The 16,244-nt window shown below is 37.1% G+C and overlaps 1 long non-coding RNA gene and 1 pseudogene across 1 annotated transcript in view; one reads left to right on the top strand and one right to left on the bottom strand.

The window, feature by feature from the left end:
• Positions 1-16,244, top strand: part of LOC137212238 (uncharacterized) — a 541,428-nt gene that overhangs the window by 222,358 nt on the left and 302,826 nt on the right. The window lies entirely within an intron of this gene.
• Positions 13,490-15,133, bottom strand: LOC137220129 (BCL2/adenovirus E1B 19 kDa protein-interacting protein 3 pseudogene; annotated as a pseudogene).

The raw sequence follows: 16,244 nt of genomic DNA, 5'->3' as shown, positions 1-16,244 counted from the left end.
CAGTTGAAGGGGATAGTAAGAAGCATTTAATTCAATGATTTTTAAGCACAGGTCCATGGAATGACTTCAGACATTTGTAAAATTTTTACCAGTCCATGATGAAAATGGGAATAAAAGATCATATGTAATTTTTTCCTTAAAGTATTTTTAATAGTATCTATTTTTAATATGAAGCACTTATTCTGAATTTGTCCTTTTGCCTTTTTTAATGTTAAAATGTTTTTAATGAAATATTGTAACTAGAGCCGGCAGTTTGTAGGATTGTTTATTTTATGTTCTTATTAAAAAAGAAACGGCAACTCAAAGTTGGTTCAGCTTCCACCTTCTTTTTTTTCATGAAACCCAAATATCTAAGAAATGCTGATCTAGACCATAACTCACATTAAAAAAAAAAAAAAAAAGGCAGGGATGATAGATATTAAGTGATTTATTCTTACAAATTCCCAGAGGTCAGTAGAAAAGAAGATCCGGAATTATCAGAGCCTTTGATCACCAGTAGCATGTGCTTTAGTCTTTCCAAGTCTTTGATCTCCAGTAGTTAATGCTTTAATTCCTCTAAAATTGTATATATTAAAAAAAAAAGTTAACAAATCTAAAAGAAAATTTATTTTCAATCTTTCTGAATTATTGATTTTAAGAAAATAGTTATTCTTAAAGATTCACAGGGATCCCTTTTAGGGATACCAGCTAGGAGCTCAAAACATTTGCAGAAATGAAATTAAAGAATATTTAGTATATATTTATACTATATGCCCCTGATTCTATAAGTTTTACTTTGAACATATTTTTAAGTTCACCTTGGCTGAAAATTGACTGTTAAAAATATTGTACAGGAGGGCACTTTATGGCAAGTCTAGCTGGAAACAGATGTTGATAATGCAGATTACACTTCCACCACAAACTCCTTTAGTCTCTAGTATTTATTAGCACTCTCTCTCTCTCTCTCTCTATATATATATATATATATGAGGTTTAGTTTTGTAAAGGTGAATGAGGGCAAGGGCTGGTGAGCAAGGACATATTCTAGTCCCTAAGACTATATTTGAATTACTATATTCAGAGGAGTATGAGACAGGAATTTACTATTTTTCATAAGATTTGCTGAAATTGCGTGTAAGATGTGCTCTTCACAGGCTGATAGAACTGTGGAGAGAGAGACTGTGAAAACATGGACACAAGTAAATTACATTAAAGACCTGTCCAGAGGTCTGAAAGAGAATTGGAAGATGTGTGGGCTAACTCTGTGTGTGTGTGCAGACAGATGGAAGTAGGAGAAGAAAAACAGGGTGGATGCTACGTGATGACTTGAGCTGATAATCATTCTTTGGGGCACAATTATCCTTTAGCTTGAAGAGTATTCTCATAGGATAGAATTCTAGGTTTACAGTCACGTTTTTTTGTTCTTTTTTTCCAATGCTTTTAAGATGTTGCATTTTTGTCTTCTGGCCTCCATTATTCCTGATGAGAACGTCAGTAATAATTTGTATCATAGTTCTTATGCTCTAATGTGTCTTTTTTTCTGTCGCTACTTTTCAGATTTTTTTTTTGTCTCTGATTTTTTAAAATTTGATTATGATATGAAAGATATTCATTCTACTTGGGATTTGTTTAGTTTCTTGGATGTGTGGTTTTATAGTTTTCATCAAATTGGAAACTTTTAGGCGTTGATTCTCCTATTTGTTTTTCTCTTTCTTCCATTTTCAGAAAACTCCAATTACAGGTATGTTTGACCCCTTGACATTGTCCCCCTGGTCACTTAGGAACTATCCAGTTTTTTCAGCCTCTTTTCTCTCTGTTCCTCAGATATTTTTCATTGCTATGTCTTGATAGAAATTTTCACTGATCTTTTCTTCCTCAGTGCCTAATCTGTTTTAGGTTTATTCTGTAATTTTTTAAATTTCAGTTCCAGAAATTCCATTTTTTTATAGTTTGCATTTTTCTTTATTATGTTCTTTTTCTTTGAAGTACTTGAACATACTTAAAATACCTGTATTGAAGTCCTTTTTTGAAAATTCCTCACTGTGGTTCTGGGTCTGCTTTTATACCAATTTTTCTCCGGCTAATAGCACGTTTTCCTACTCTTTCAGATGTCTAATAATTATATATTGATGCTAAACATTTTGAATTTTGTGATGTTAAATATCAGGACTTTATTAGTCTTCATTTAATGATGATAGAGTTGGTCTTGGTCAGGCAGTTATCTGAGTATCAGGTTTGTCCATAAAGACTTTTATTTGAACTTTGTTATGGTGAGCCTAGAATAGCCTTAATTACTAAGATAGAAAGATTCTTAAATTTCTAATGAATTCTCAGAGTGTTTATTAAAGTTTTGCTATTCTGGATGTTAAGTACTTGAATGTCCCTTAGCCCTGTGTAAGCTCTGAAGGTTAACGTATATCTCACAGTAGGTGTCCTCTGTCAATGCTCGTGGAGTTTTATCCTGCGTGAGAGCTGCTTGGTGTTCAGCCAGACTCCAAGGTACCCTCGTACAAACTTCTTGAGCTCTTTCTAGTACTTGGTCTTGCAAATTTCAGCCCTCTTGCTCTCCCTGAATGCAGATCACTATTTCCTCATCTTAAAATAGTACTTTTTGCTCTATTTAAGGAGTACCCCTGTAAACTTCTCAGTCTCTAAATGAGCCTTACATTTCTTCCCTGCACTGAAGTCTTCAAAGAAGGCAGTTGAAGTTGTATGGCTCACTTCATCTGTCTCTCTTCTGTTAAGTATCGCATGTCTATGTTGCCTGTTTTCAGTGTCTGAAAACAGTTGTGTTATATATTTGTTATATGTGTTATATCGGTCATGGTCATGGTCATGGCCGTCTTTTACCACACACACACGCACACACACAAACACACACATATCCTGTTACCTTAATGAATTCCATTACTGCTATTATTGCTCATGGAATTACTCATAGCTTTTCAATTAGTTTTCTTAAGTTTCTCAAGAAACAGATACTTTATAAATATTATTAGTTTCAACAACCCATTTCCAACCATTACACTCTCATTTATATTCTAACCTAATATTATTGTTTTATAACTTCAGTACAGAAAGTTGATAGTTGGAATCGTTGTTGTCTTTGCCTTGGCATTAGGAGAAATTAAGACCTACTAAAATGAGGCTCAGTTTCATACTTACCTTTTGTGAATGTGTGCATTTATATGATTATGTTCCTTGTTCTTTTCTTTTCTTATGATAACTTTGCATGGAATTTGAATTTGATACATTTCTGTTGTTTATTTTCACATGAAATTAGTTTTCTTATACTTTTAGAATGAGCCAGGATTCAAGAAAACTTTCCTAGCTTTAATTTCAATAATTACATTGGTGGTAGTATTAGTATTCTGAGAATAATTTTCAAAATGAATAATTAGTGGATATTCTTATTTATCATCTCCTGTGTCCTTGAGAAGCAGAATTTTTAGGGTGGAATAAGGGACATATAGATGCAATAAGGAAGCATTTAATTTAAATCTCCTTAGTCTTGAAGTTTGACTGTATCAGGATAAATTTGGGAAGTTGTTACTGGGTTGGTTATTGTTTCCAGTCTTTTATGTTGGATGGAGCTAGGCTGTATATTTTTCCTACTTATAAATATTCCCTTCCTCTTTTCACTATTAAGACCTAGATACAATGACTAATGCTTTCGTGATGAGACTCATATTGTGGCCTTGAACTGTCACTTCTCACTAAAAGCGACCTAGGTTTAGTGGAGACATTGCTGAGGTCTGAGACAGGAAATGCACGAGCTGAGCCTGGCAAATCTTGCCATATCGGTTAGAAGGGAAGCTATCAAAGACTAATGGAGTCAATTCAAATTATTCAAGGGCCAACTTACTAGTCTTCCACTAACCACAAAGGGACGATCAGACTTTCAGTACTTTTAATAACGAGAGTGGATTGAATACATCAAACTTATTTTCATCTGTGGGTGCATAGCAATATTTAAAAAGAATTGCCTACCTGCAGAGGATTATAGAAATTAACATATTAAAATGAAAACTGGTTAATAAAGGGAACAATTAAGCAGTTATCCTATATTTCTTATTAACTCTACCATGGGAAACCAAAGAGTGACTGAGAGAAAGTATTGCTTTAGTAAGATATATTCTGACAAACAAATAAAAGTGAAATAATATTAAAATCTCAGCTTTTTAAACCAACAAATGATTAGATACAGGTGTTAAACTTCAACGGTGGCTAAGATCACAAAAAGAGACAAGCAGACATTATGTGCTTCCTATAGCCATACTACGTTCTACTTACAGTTTTCCAAAGAGATCAAATCTGATATCCAGTCTCTGGACCCAGCTGCCAATCTGCAGAAATGACAGAGGACAGAGGAACATGTTTAACTGCACCATGAAGGTGCAAGCAGTGAGATCCCGGCTGTGGGGGGAACTACAGCCCAGTTCTGCAGCTGCTAAATTGTAGGGGAACAAAGGAGATTGAAGTAAGGGGGGATAGAACTGTCTCTTTCATTCAGATGTGCATTGAATGAAAAATATAACTCTATAACGCCAAATAAGTCTTTTCAAATAAAGGGCTAATTGCCTAATTAGTTCTACCTGAAAGTCTGAGCGTTTGATGTTATCTAAGAAATACCCATGTTCTATGACCAATCAAGTAGTCAAAATCAGTACTATTTTACCAGCCATTTGGAGAGTAAACTGTATAACCAGCATGAGGTAAGGGAACTCTTAAAGAACTTACATTCCAGAAAACTCATCAAGTCTCCCTTTCCATAATTCTTCCCAATCTGCTTTCAATCAATTTGGTTATTTTTCTTTTTTTTTTTTCATCTTTATTGGCGTATAATTGCTTTACAATGGTGTGTTAGTTTCTAATTTGGTTATTTTTCAACACAGCAACACAGTGTGAATACTGGCTCACACTAGTTCTTCCAAAATTCTGATTATGTTAATTTGAAAATCAAAATATTACTACTGCTACTTGTAACAGTAAAACAAAATTAAACGGAAAACAGATTCATTGACTACCTCTAATGCAAAAGGAGGAAAAGATACTAACATTCCTAAAAAATATTACATTTGGTTCATTGAGGAAACTGACAGGCAGAGAAGCAAAAGCACACAAAATCTTCCACACTTGCCTTATTCCGCGTAAAAGCATGCCTGCCATGGGCATAGCTGCACTGGACATTTCACAGAAGGGTGCCAAGAGTAAAGCTTCCCCTCAGTCACTCAAAATACAAGGAAAGGAGGACAGATAGCATCTGTGTATCAACGGGAGAGTCTTAGTTAAGGAAATGCCAGAGTTTACTACTTTTCCACTGATCTAACTCACAACTCCTATACTAAATTATTCCTAAGCTACAGAAGAAGAAGAGAAAACGACCCCCAGGGCCACTCAGAATTGTCTCTGCTTATTCCCTAGTGCCATACAAAATAAAAGGCTTCACTCAGCTTCATGATATGGCCCCTGTCCACCTTTTCAGCCTCTTTTCTCACCCCATCCCTTCTGTCTAGTTCACCCTTTGGAGTTATCTTCCCTTCTCATTGTCTTTGAGGTATTTGACAGTTCTATAAATTGTTGAACACTGATAGTAATGCCCATGCTTCTGGTTCACATAAACACAGATTAGCCCAGTGGAGATGCATTTGATTACTGCCCTATGGATATTGATGAATTTTGTACCTATTTGTAAAGTCATTTTAGCATTCCTGTTGACCAATACGTGTGTGCGTCTTGAATTCTTCTGTGAACCACCTATAACATCTTACTAATTCCTTCATTAACTAGTGAGTTAAATAAAATCTTAGATACATATTTATTTTACATTTGTATGAGTCATGATTTTACCTGTTAAAAAATATGTTTTGGTAAAATAATCATCCCCTTCTTTCTGGATGGCTCCATCCTCTTGTCCATTTGAAAACAGTGATTAACCTTTAAATATTAAGCTTAAGCGTTGCATTATGTCTCCTTCAAAAACACTTATAACGTAACTAGGCAAAACTACACCCCATCCACTGGACTTCACTCTATCTAATTTCATAATAAGAATTGCAAGCTTCTGTTGCTCATTTTGTCACCTTTTTTTTTTCTACTTGATTCTAGCCTTTGATTATAGGAAAAGTTTCTTATTCATTTTTGTAAATGGAGTACACAGCATTCTGCCAGCAACACATGAAGATTTTATTACATATTATAATAAAATAAAGGGTGAAAACTACACAAAACAAATGTATACTGTAAAGAATTATTAAAATGCTAACACCCTTGGAACTACTACTCAGGTCAAAAAATAGTACTTTGCCTGTCACCTAGAAGCCCCATCCATGTGTCCCACCACAATTACAAATTCTCTGTCTCCCCATGAGTAACTGTTATCCTGGAGTTCATAATGATCACTTCATTTTTAGTTTTATAACCCAGATATGCATGCTTTTATATTTATCCGTTCCCTTTTTAAACTTAATATGACTTTTAAGTCTCTTTTAATAAGTCCCTAATCAGTCCTCTTCTTTCCTTACAATTAGTCTACTGAAAAACTGGGCTGTAGTTTTTCTCATCATCTGGACCTTGCTGACTGCACATTCATGGTGCAGTCCAACGGGTTCCTGTGCTTCTGAATGATACTTGCAGGTAATATTATAGCAAGTATGGTGAATACTTCAGGAATTAAAGGCATGACTCTCTATGGTCAAACCTACATACATTGTAATTGTATGCTAAATTACCTCCTGCCATAACCAAGGACTTGTCAGAATGAGAATTTAGAGCTTTATATGCTGACCAAAACTATTTTTATATCCCTCTCATATTGCAATATATTTAAATTTTTGTGTCATTGTCAAATATAAAGCTTTATTCAAATATCCAAAGGGATTAAAAAACTTGCCTTTATAAATTCATAGACTCAAAGCTGTGGATGAATTTCAACCCATAGTTGAGAGAATCAAGAATGAGAAAAATCACATGACTTGTTCACTGTCAGCATATTACTGGCAGAGCTGAAACTGGAATCTGGTTTTTATAATTCCCAGGCCTTCCCCAAGCTCATCTGTGAGTGGCTAAAAGCTTTGAGCTGGGAAAATGCTCTGCTTATGTTCTATGTATAGCACCCCTCTCTTTAGTTATGACTTGACTCCTACAAGGTTCCTTTTCCTCTCCCACAGAGGCTTTAATCTGCAAGTGGATAAAAGCTCCCATTAGCCTGCCTCTCTTCCAGGCTTTAGTCCCAGGACAATTCACCCACTTTCTCTAGTATTATGCAGTTCAATGGTGTCCTTCCCCGCCTGCAGTCCTGTAAAGGCCTCTTTTCTAATGCCTAATTGCTATTTTTGCTAGGACTCAAATAATACATTGTTAAGTTTTTAAATTTGATCAGAAATTTATTTTTAATAAGTTTTAATTTTGGAAGGTTTATAGATTTATAGAAATGTTACAAAGATAATACAGGAGTTGTCACATAGTCTTTCCCTAGCTGTTGCCATTGCTAACATCTTACATAATCCTGGTGCATTTGTCAAAACTAAGAAATCAGCATTAGTCCATTACTATGAACTAAACTAGACTTTATTTGGATTTCTGTTCTTTCTACTAATGCCATTTTTCTGTCCCAGGACCCAGTCGTGAATTCTATATGGCATTTCCTAATCGTATCTCATTTGTTGCCTCTGTCCATGACAGTGTCTCGGTCTTTCCCTGTTTTTCATGACCTTGGCAGTTTTGAGGAGAACTGATCAGGTATTTTGTAAAATATCTCTCAGTTTGGGTTTGTCTGATGTTTCTATCATGACTTGACTGAGGTTATGGATTTGGGAGAAGGTACCAAAGAAGTGAATCACATCACATCAGTGGGAACGCACTATCAACATGACTTACCATTGGTGGTGCTGACCTGATCTCCTGGCTAAGGTAGAGTTTGCCAGCTTTCTCCACTGAAAAGTTCTTTTTCTAACCTTTTCGTGTGCTATTCTTGGGAAGCAACTCACTAAGTTCAGCCCACAATTAAGGAGGAGGAGGAAGTATCTATATAAATTATTTTTAATTCTTTTGTAAGGAAGATTTATCTCTTTCCTTCTATTTATCCAGTAATTTATCAGTATGGACTTGGGTATATTTATATTTTGAGTTACAGTCTAGTACCATAGTATTTATTTTGCTGTTCAGTTGTTCCTTCTTTTGTCATTCAAATTAGTTCCTCATTGCAGGCTTTTTAAGAGATAAAATGCACTTAATTTCTCAAATATCACTATGAGAAGCAAAAAAATTGTTAGGTATCAACAAAAAGAAATTTTTGAATTACTGTGATGGATTTTGTCCCCCCCCAAAAAAATTTTTTAAAAACTTTGGAAAATATCATACAATTTTCACTGTAGTTTGAAAGTAGATAGAATATCATAAGTCCCCATACCTGTAACACTCATTTTTAAAATTAACACTGTTTTGCCACACTTTCTTTATCCTTTTTGTCCTTATTTTTGAAATTTGATTAAACATTTTAAATCAAATCCCAGACATTAATATTTCCCTTTTAAATATTTCAGCATGTCTTTATAAAGAATAGTTTCTAGATAACCACAATGCCATTATCATACCTAAAAAATACCTTGATATCTTTACTAAACCCAGTCCATATTCAAATTTCTTTTGTTGTTCAAAAATGTCTTTGTATAGTTTGTTCTAATCAGCATCCAAAAATATGTCCACACGTTGCAATTGTTAGTTATGCCTCTTAAACCACTTACAGTATAAAACAGTATTATGTTCTGATGCCCCCAATTTTTCATGTTATTTACTAGTTGAAATAAATGGGTCACATATGGATTTGTGTCTACTGGCTGTATCCTAAGATAGTTCAGTGGGTTCAGGTGGTAACGAAATGACTCCTGCATTGTGTCATTGTGCTTTTTCCCCAGTGATGAGCTTGGGATACATTGATACCATGTAAATATTCAGTTCTTTATCCATTATTCACCAAATGTCTGTAGTATATATTCATTATCATTGCCCAAACCTGTCATTTAAGCAGCAGTACAAAATGATGTTTTCTAATTCTATAATTCCTTCCACTCAATTTCCATGGAATTTTTCTGTAAAGAATAACATTTCCTTATTGATCAGGACTTTTTGGTTATTCCAAAATACAAGTCATTTGAAGTCACCTGACCAATACTTAATTTTTCCTCTATTATTACTCTAAGTTGTTTTATAGTAATGAGTTGTTCCCCTAGCACCTATGATATTTTGTGTATACTTATTTGTTCTCTCTTTTTTTGTTTTGTTTTGTTTGTTTGCTTTTTTGGCGGTACGCGGGCCTCTCACTGTTGTGGCCTCTCCCGTTGCGGAGCACAGGCTCCGGACGCGCAGGCTCAGCGGCCATGGCTCACAGGCCCAGCCGCTCCGCGGCATGTGGGATCTTCCCGGACCGGGGCACGAACCTGTGTCCCCTGCATCGGCAGGTGGACTCTCAACCACTGCACCACCAGGGAAGCCCCAAAGACACCTTTATATCTCTCCTCAGTTAGGAAATTCCAAGGGTTTGGGGAGCTGTGAGTCTGGAACCCTGGACAAAGACCCACTAATATATGAGAAATGGTCATTGGGATAACCAAATACATATTTCTTATAAATCACTATACTGCACATGGCTTTGCTGAATTTAATGGTAAACACTGTGTTGAAAGTGTCCCTCTCTTAAGGCTATACTATTTTGTATTCTCACCAAGAAGGAAGGTGAGTGCCTGTTACCTCACAACCTTACCAACAAGTTGCATTTTCAAGCTTTTGGATTTTTACTGAGAGATAAATATAAAGTGGTCATTCATTATTTTTAAAAATATTTTGTTTTGTTTTCGTGTGTGTAGCTTAATTTTTTAATTAACTCTTTATTTTGAAATAATTATAGACACACAGAAAAGTTGCAACATAAATATATACCCTTCACCTTGCTATACCTAAGGTTAATATCATACGTAACACATAACGATGGTAAAATTACCAATACAAGGAAATTAACATTGGTATAGTATTATATTTTAAAAAACTTCACTGAGATATCTTTTTTTTTTTTTGCGGTACGCGGGCCTCTCACTGTGTGGCCTCTCCCGCTGCAGAGCACAGGCTCCGGCCGCGCAGGCTCAGCGGCCGTGGCTCACGGGCCTAGCCGCTCCGCGGCATGTGGGATCTTCCTGGACCGGGGCACGAACCTGTGTCCCCTGCATCAGCAGGCGGACTCTCAACCACTGCGCCACCAGGGAAGCCCCTCTCTGAGATATCTTTGACATACAAAAAAGTGTATATATTTAAGGGGTACAATTTGATGTTTTGATATATGTATACGTTGTGAGATAATAATAATAATCATCACCACAATCATAAAAGACTTATCCACCCCTCTACATAGTTACTGTGGTGTGTGTGTGTGTGTGTGTGTGTGTGTGTGTGTGTGTAAAAGATTTTAGATCTATCTTCTTAGCAAATTTAAAGTGGATAATATAGTATTGTTAACTGTGGTCACCATGCTGTACATTAGGTCTCCAGAACTCATTCATTTTGCATAACTGAAACTTTGTATCCTTTGGAGGTACAATATAATTAACTAAATTATAGACTTAATTCAAATTTTATCATTATTTCCATAAATGCCCCTAAATGCTTGTTTAATTTTCCCTTGTCTTATGTCTGAATCTGAACATAGTTTTGTATATTTAAATCCTAATTGCATTTGTTTCTCTTTTTCATAACTTCTTCTCATTTTCACTTCGGGTTTGGTCTTTCTATTTTGATTTTTAGGAGCTCTTTAAATGTTAAGGATGTTAGCTCTTTCTATATGTTCTGTATTTTATTTTTACCACAGTTTGTCTTCTGCCTATTGTTTTCTAGGTTATGTTTTAATGAAATTGTTTTATTTTAATATAGTCAAATTATCAAATGTTTTAGTTTTCACTTTTAGTTTTTGAGTTATATTTAGGAAGAATTCTATCCTCTCTCAGTTTGTTTGTTTGTTTGTTTTTTTCTGTATGCGGGCCTCTCACTGTTGTGGCCTCTCCCGTTGCGGAGCACAGGCTCCGGACGTGCAGGCTCAGCGGCCATGGCTCATGGGTCTAGCCGCTCTGCGGCATGTGGGATCTTCCCGGACCGGGGCATGAACCCGTGTCCCCTGCATTGGCAGGCGGACTCTCAACCACTGCGCCACCACGGAAGCCCCTCTCTCAGGTTTTAATGAAATTTACTCATGGTTCCTGTTAACACTGGCATAGTTTCATTTTTAATATTTAAATCTTTGGGGCATTTGGAATTTATCATCTTGTAAGTAGCAAGGTGAGAATGTACATTTATCTTTTTTTGTAATGGTTATACATCTGTCCCAACATAACTGCTTTAAAAATGCCATCTTTTCCCCACTGATTTGAGATGCTAATTTTCTAGTATATTAAATTTCTCTAAGATTTAAGTCTATTTCTAAACTTTGGATTTTGTCCTAGTTGGCCTATCGAAAAGTGCAGCAATCATATTTTTTTAAACTGTGCATTTTATTATATTTTTACAGTATGTTAAATATTTTATAGACTTAGTCTTCTTCCCTTTTATACATGGTTTTCTTGGTTCCTCTTGTTTATTCTTTTTTTCTATGTTATTGTTTAAATTAATTTGTCTGGTACTGTGTTGGGGGGCATGGGGCATTGTATATTTAGGGGATTTTATTAATATTGTGTCTCATTTTTAAATTAAAAGTTAAAGTCTCTCTATATATTTAAGTTTTGCCCTAGATGTGTTTTACATATTTTTGTCACTTTATGTTACATTTTCAAAGGGTGGAAATAAGGATCTAGGATATTTTTCTTGCAGATCATCCCTAAATAGGAATGTTAGAAATTGTATCACAGTGGTAATTCATGTATTCAATATTATACATCAAAAATGAATTGTGGCTTCTAGTTTCAGACCAAACATGTAAAGAGCTTGGAAGTCAGAACTCCCATATTTACGATAAGAAAAAACTGGACAATGATATCTTGAATGCATCAGAGAACTAGGTTACAGGGTAAACCAGCAACCCAACACCTAGAGAGATAAGTGCACCCAGAGAGATACAGCAATAGAAGCTGTTGGAACCATAAACTGGTAGTAACACTTAAGTGGTAATTTTGGTGAATTCTGGGAGGTTGAGTGGAGACTAGTGTGAGGGTGAAAAACTGCTGGGAACCACAACCTTAGAGAGAACCCACATTTTTATGGGCTTTCCTTCCAGGAACCCCATCACGTGTCTATGGTGAAAGTCCAAGAAAGATACCCTCTTGGCTCTGGGAGGGGGAAGGGAAGAGTAACCATTTAGAAACATGTTCAGAGCCTTCTCCATATCAGAGGTCTACTTTCCAGTAGAAAGGACTTCGCCCAATTCTTAAACTTCATCCAGATGAAGGAAGAGAACTCACTTCAGCCTTCCTGTCTTACTTAAGGGGTGGAAAAACAGGCATCTAGAATCAGGGCTTCAAATAAATCGATTTGGGAATGTTGCAGCCAGAGAAAGGCATAGGAGGCTGAAGGTAAAAAGGCTGGATTAACACTTGTGAAGGTCATACCTCCGAGACACAGACACATCAAATGATTGAGATTTAATCAGAAGATCATAGAATGTTCTTCTTCCCCCCCCACCTTACCACCACATCGACAGAGCTCAGGTATAATAAAAGTGGATTATAGCTGAAAGAACTAAAATACAGACTCTATGAGCAAGGATACTTAGTGAAGCCCAAAGCCAAGTGAGGACATCAAAACAAGGACACTGGAAAAATTTCAGTTAGAATATCCCATTGTCCCCTTGTGTGAGAAGTTGCATGTGCCTTTCTCCTCTACAGAATAAAAGCTCTTGGTGGGTAGAAACCACATTGTATCATCTTGGCATGGTCTGCTTTGGTAATGAACAGGTTGTCAGCAAGGTTTTTCAAGTGAAGACATGGGTAAACAAGCATGTTTTCATATTATGAGAATTTATAAGGGAATGACAAGAAATCCAGAGGCTTAAAATCTTTATTTTAATATATTTATTATTTCATTGAAAATACCCACTTACAAAAGTTGATATTTCTCCCACTTCACATTGTTTCCATTTACTAAACATGAGTGGCTAAATCGGGGAGGCCAGTAATGATTAAATATATATTATAGTTGTAGGCACCTCTGTTGGAAATTTCCACATAATTTTGTTTTTAATTTCATGAACATTTCACCCAGAGTCCTGGAGTGTTTTAGTGTTTTTATAATGAAATTCCCTCTCAACTCCACATGCTCCATATTCACTCACACCACTCTTTTTTTTTAAGTGTCTTATTTTTATTTTACTGAATTCGGAATGTGGCATTTACCTAAGAAATGACACAAGTGGTGCAGCCACCCAAGGACCAAGATGATAGTAAGCTGCGTTGCAAACCCCAATGTAAATTCCCACTAAATGAAAAAGCTGGATTCCAATTCTTCATTAAAAGGTTATGGTGGATATTTTCAGTAACCTTCAGATATAGATACCCAACCCCATGGCTAGCAGATGAGAGAGAAGAGACGGAAGAAAAACTTTAGAAACTCTGCAGAGAAGATGCCCCCTTTCTCCCTAACACTCGTGTTCCTCAAGCTGAGCGCGATCGTGCGCTGCGGGGGTTTGAAGAGGAACTGGGGGTGGGGGTGAGAAGTGATGTTTTCTGGCCGACTTGACCAGTCCCATAACCAGTCTGAGTGTTTCTTCAAGAGGCTTTCTCCGTCTTTCTTTGTCTCCATGTAATCTTCCTCCGACTGAGAGCTGTTTTTCTCATCAATATTAGTGTGTCTGCTTTGGAAGCTCCATTGGTATCTTGCGAGGTCTGTGAGCAAGGTGGGCGGTCACAGAGAAGTCTTGGGGCTACTCCGTCCAGACTCATGCTGCACACCCAGCAGTATTTCTTCCACGTCGCCATTATAAACAGAAACAGAGTCTGAACAACGCTGGCGTTCCCATTATTGACAAAGTGTAATTCCACCCAAGAGCCATGCAACCACTCCTCCTGCAGTGCAGGTGGCTTACTCTGACACGGCACCTGGGCGAGGGTGCTGCGGCAGGCGAGACGGCGTCGGGGTCGACGTGGGGTCAACGTTGGCGGCGGCGGCGGCGGGGTTGACGTGGGGTCAGCAGGCGCTCTGAGGCGGGAGTGCGAGCGGCGGTGGCTTCAGCGGCGGGCCAAGGAGCTGGAGGCCAGGCTTACCACACACACCGTTCTCTTTTGAAAGGTAATGGCAGCCACCGTTTAGGTAATGTGTTTACATTTCTTTTGTGGTCTTGACTGACCAAGCTGACGTTTAGCAGTGATTACCTCTGACCCGCGTTTACTTCTGCGATGAGGATCTCTTCATTGCTCGCAACTGTGTAAAAGAAATGACCTCTGAGAAACAGTCTCTGTGAAAACCTTCTTTGGTCATAGTTGTCCTCTGCTCTTTGAATCTAGCAGCATTCATACCCATATTCCCTGAGCATCGGTCAGAAAAGGTGGTTGGTTTGGTTTATTTTGTTAAATACTGGAACTCAGATGCTAAAATGAGGTATGTCTAGGATCTAGTGTTGATGGAAAAATTGGGAAGGAAACTAATAATAAACAAAATACCTCTGTATCTAGGGGGCGACAGAGAAAGTGAGAGAGACTGTCTTCAGAAATCCAACTTAAGATACTGCTTATTGGATTCCTAATGAAGGAATTAAATTCTAGGTGACCAGGTTTTAACCTTAGGATAGAACTAAAACTAGAAATAACACGTATAATACATAAATTATGTATCTTGTATTTTCAGTCACTTTTTCATAACGTGTTTAAATATGGTTCACGTGAAGTTCATAAACATGATTTAAATACCAGCATTTGACATTTTTCCTCCAGCTTTGTCCAAGTCCAAGAAACTGAGAGAAATAGTATTTCAAGTGACGTTAGTGTTCAGCTCACTGGAAAGTTAGGTTTTTGAACAAGGATGGTTCATCAGGCTTTTTCATTGACCGGATAAAATATTCTTTCAGGCCTTCTAAAGCCTTCGCTCTTTTTCTTTGTCCATCTCGCAAACTCGGGCTGTTAAGCACCTCGGTTGCCTTGACACTGACAATGAGGTGCTCTTGACGGCAGACACAGGGAGGAAGTGCCATGGTTTTGAGCACAAAAGCTATATTCCTGTTTTATTATCAGTCTCTTTTAAGTTTGATTGTAGAAGTCCATCCTCTAGGGTCCAACCTACTGGGACTGTACTTTCAGACTTGGGCTTCTGGCAAAATGGGTATCAGACCTGAGACTAAAATTTCCCTGTCACCTTGAGAGGCTCTCTTTCAGAGTGACCAGCTGACCTCCCTCTGAGCTGGCTCTTTATTTCACAACAGGGGTTTCTTTTGTGTTTTTGTCCTCCTTGATTAATCCATTAAGAGAGACAAATTCAAATGTGGATGAAATGACTAGCCCTTGAGTGTGTGTATTCTTTTTTCTAACCTTGAGTGTGTGGATTTTTTTAAAAATTATTTTTAAAACTTTTATTGTAGTATAGTAGATGTACAATGTTGTGTTACTTTCTGGTGTACAGCAAAGTGAATCAGTTATACATATACATATATCCACTCTTTTTTTATATTCTTTTCCCATATAGGCCATTACAGAGTATTGAATAGAGTTCCCTGTGCTATACAACAGGTTCTTATAAGTTAACTATTTTATATATAGTAGTGTGTACATGTCAATCCCAATCTCCCAAGTTATCCCTCCTCCCCTTATCCCCCGGTAACCATAAGTTTGTTTTCTGTATCTGTGACTGGGTCTTTTTAATAGCAAAATTATATTTGCTTAGAGCTTCTACTGCCTTTCCCAGAATAAATTCTTCATTTCCTTTCTAACGTTACACCATCCCCCAGGGATTTCTTCTCCCACAGAGCCCCAAAATCTCCTATGGGTTACTCACACTTGCTCATGAGTCATATGGTCTCATTAGTTGCTCTGCCCACCTCTGCAGAATCAGCGCTGCGATGAGCAAGTCAGAGACCAGGTGGTCCTGAAATGGCCTGGACTGAACCCTCTTGGCCCAGTGCTTTACTCACCACCATCGGTCTGATGCACCTGTCCAGATTTCTGCCTCATTCCTACTGGTGCAAATGTTCTCTCCTGAGGAAAAGCAGGAATCTCTTCCCATTATATCATGTTTAGCTCCACAGCAAAAGTCCTTTTACTTCAGCAGTTATGTTGGGAAAGGGCTAACCTAATTCATCATTACTTCAC

The sequence above is a fragment of the Pseudorca crassidens genome, chromosome 2 (genome assembly GCF_039906515.1).
Source record: "Pseudorca crassidens isolate mPseCra1 chromosome 2, mPseCra1.hap1, whole genome shotgun sequence".
In the NCBI taxonomy this organism is placed as follows: Eukaryota; Metazoa; Chordata; class Mammalia; order Artiodactyla; family Delphinidae; genus Pseudorca; species Pseudorca crassidens.
This window is presented reverse-complemented; position numbering and strand designations above follow the sequence as displayed.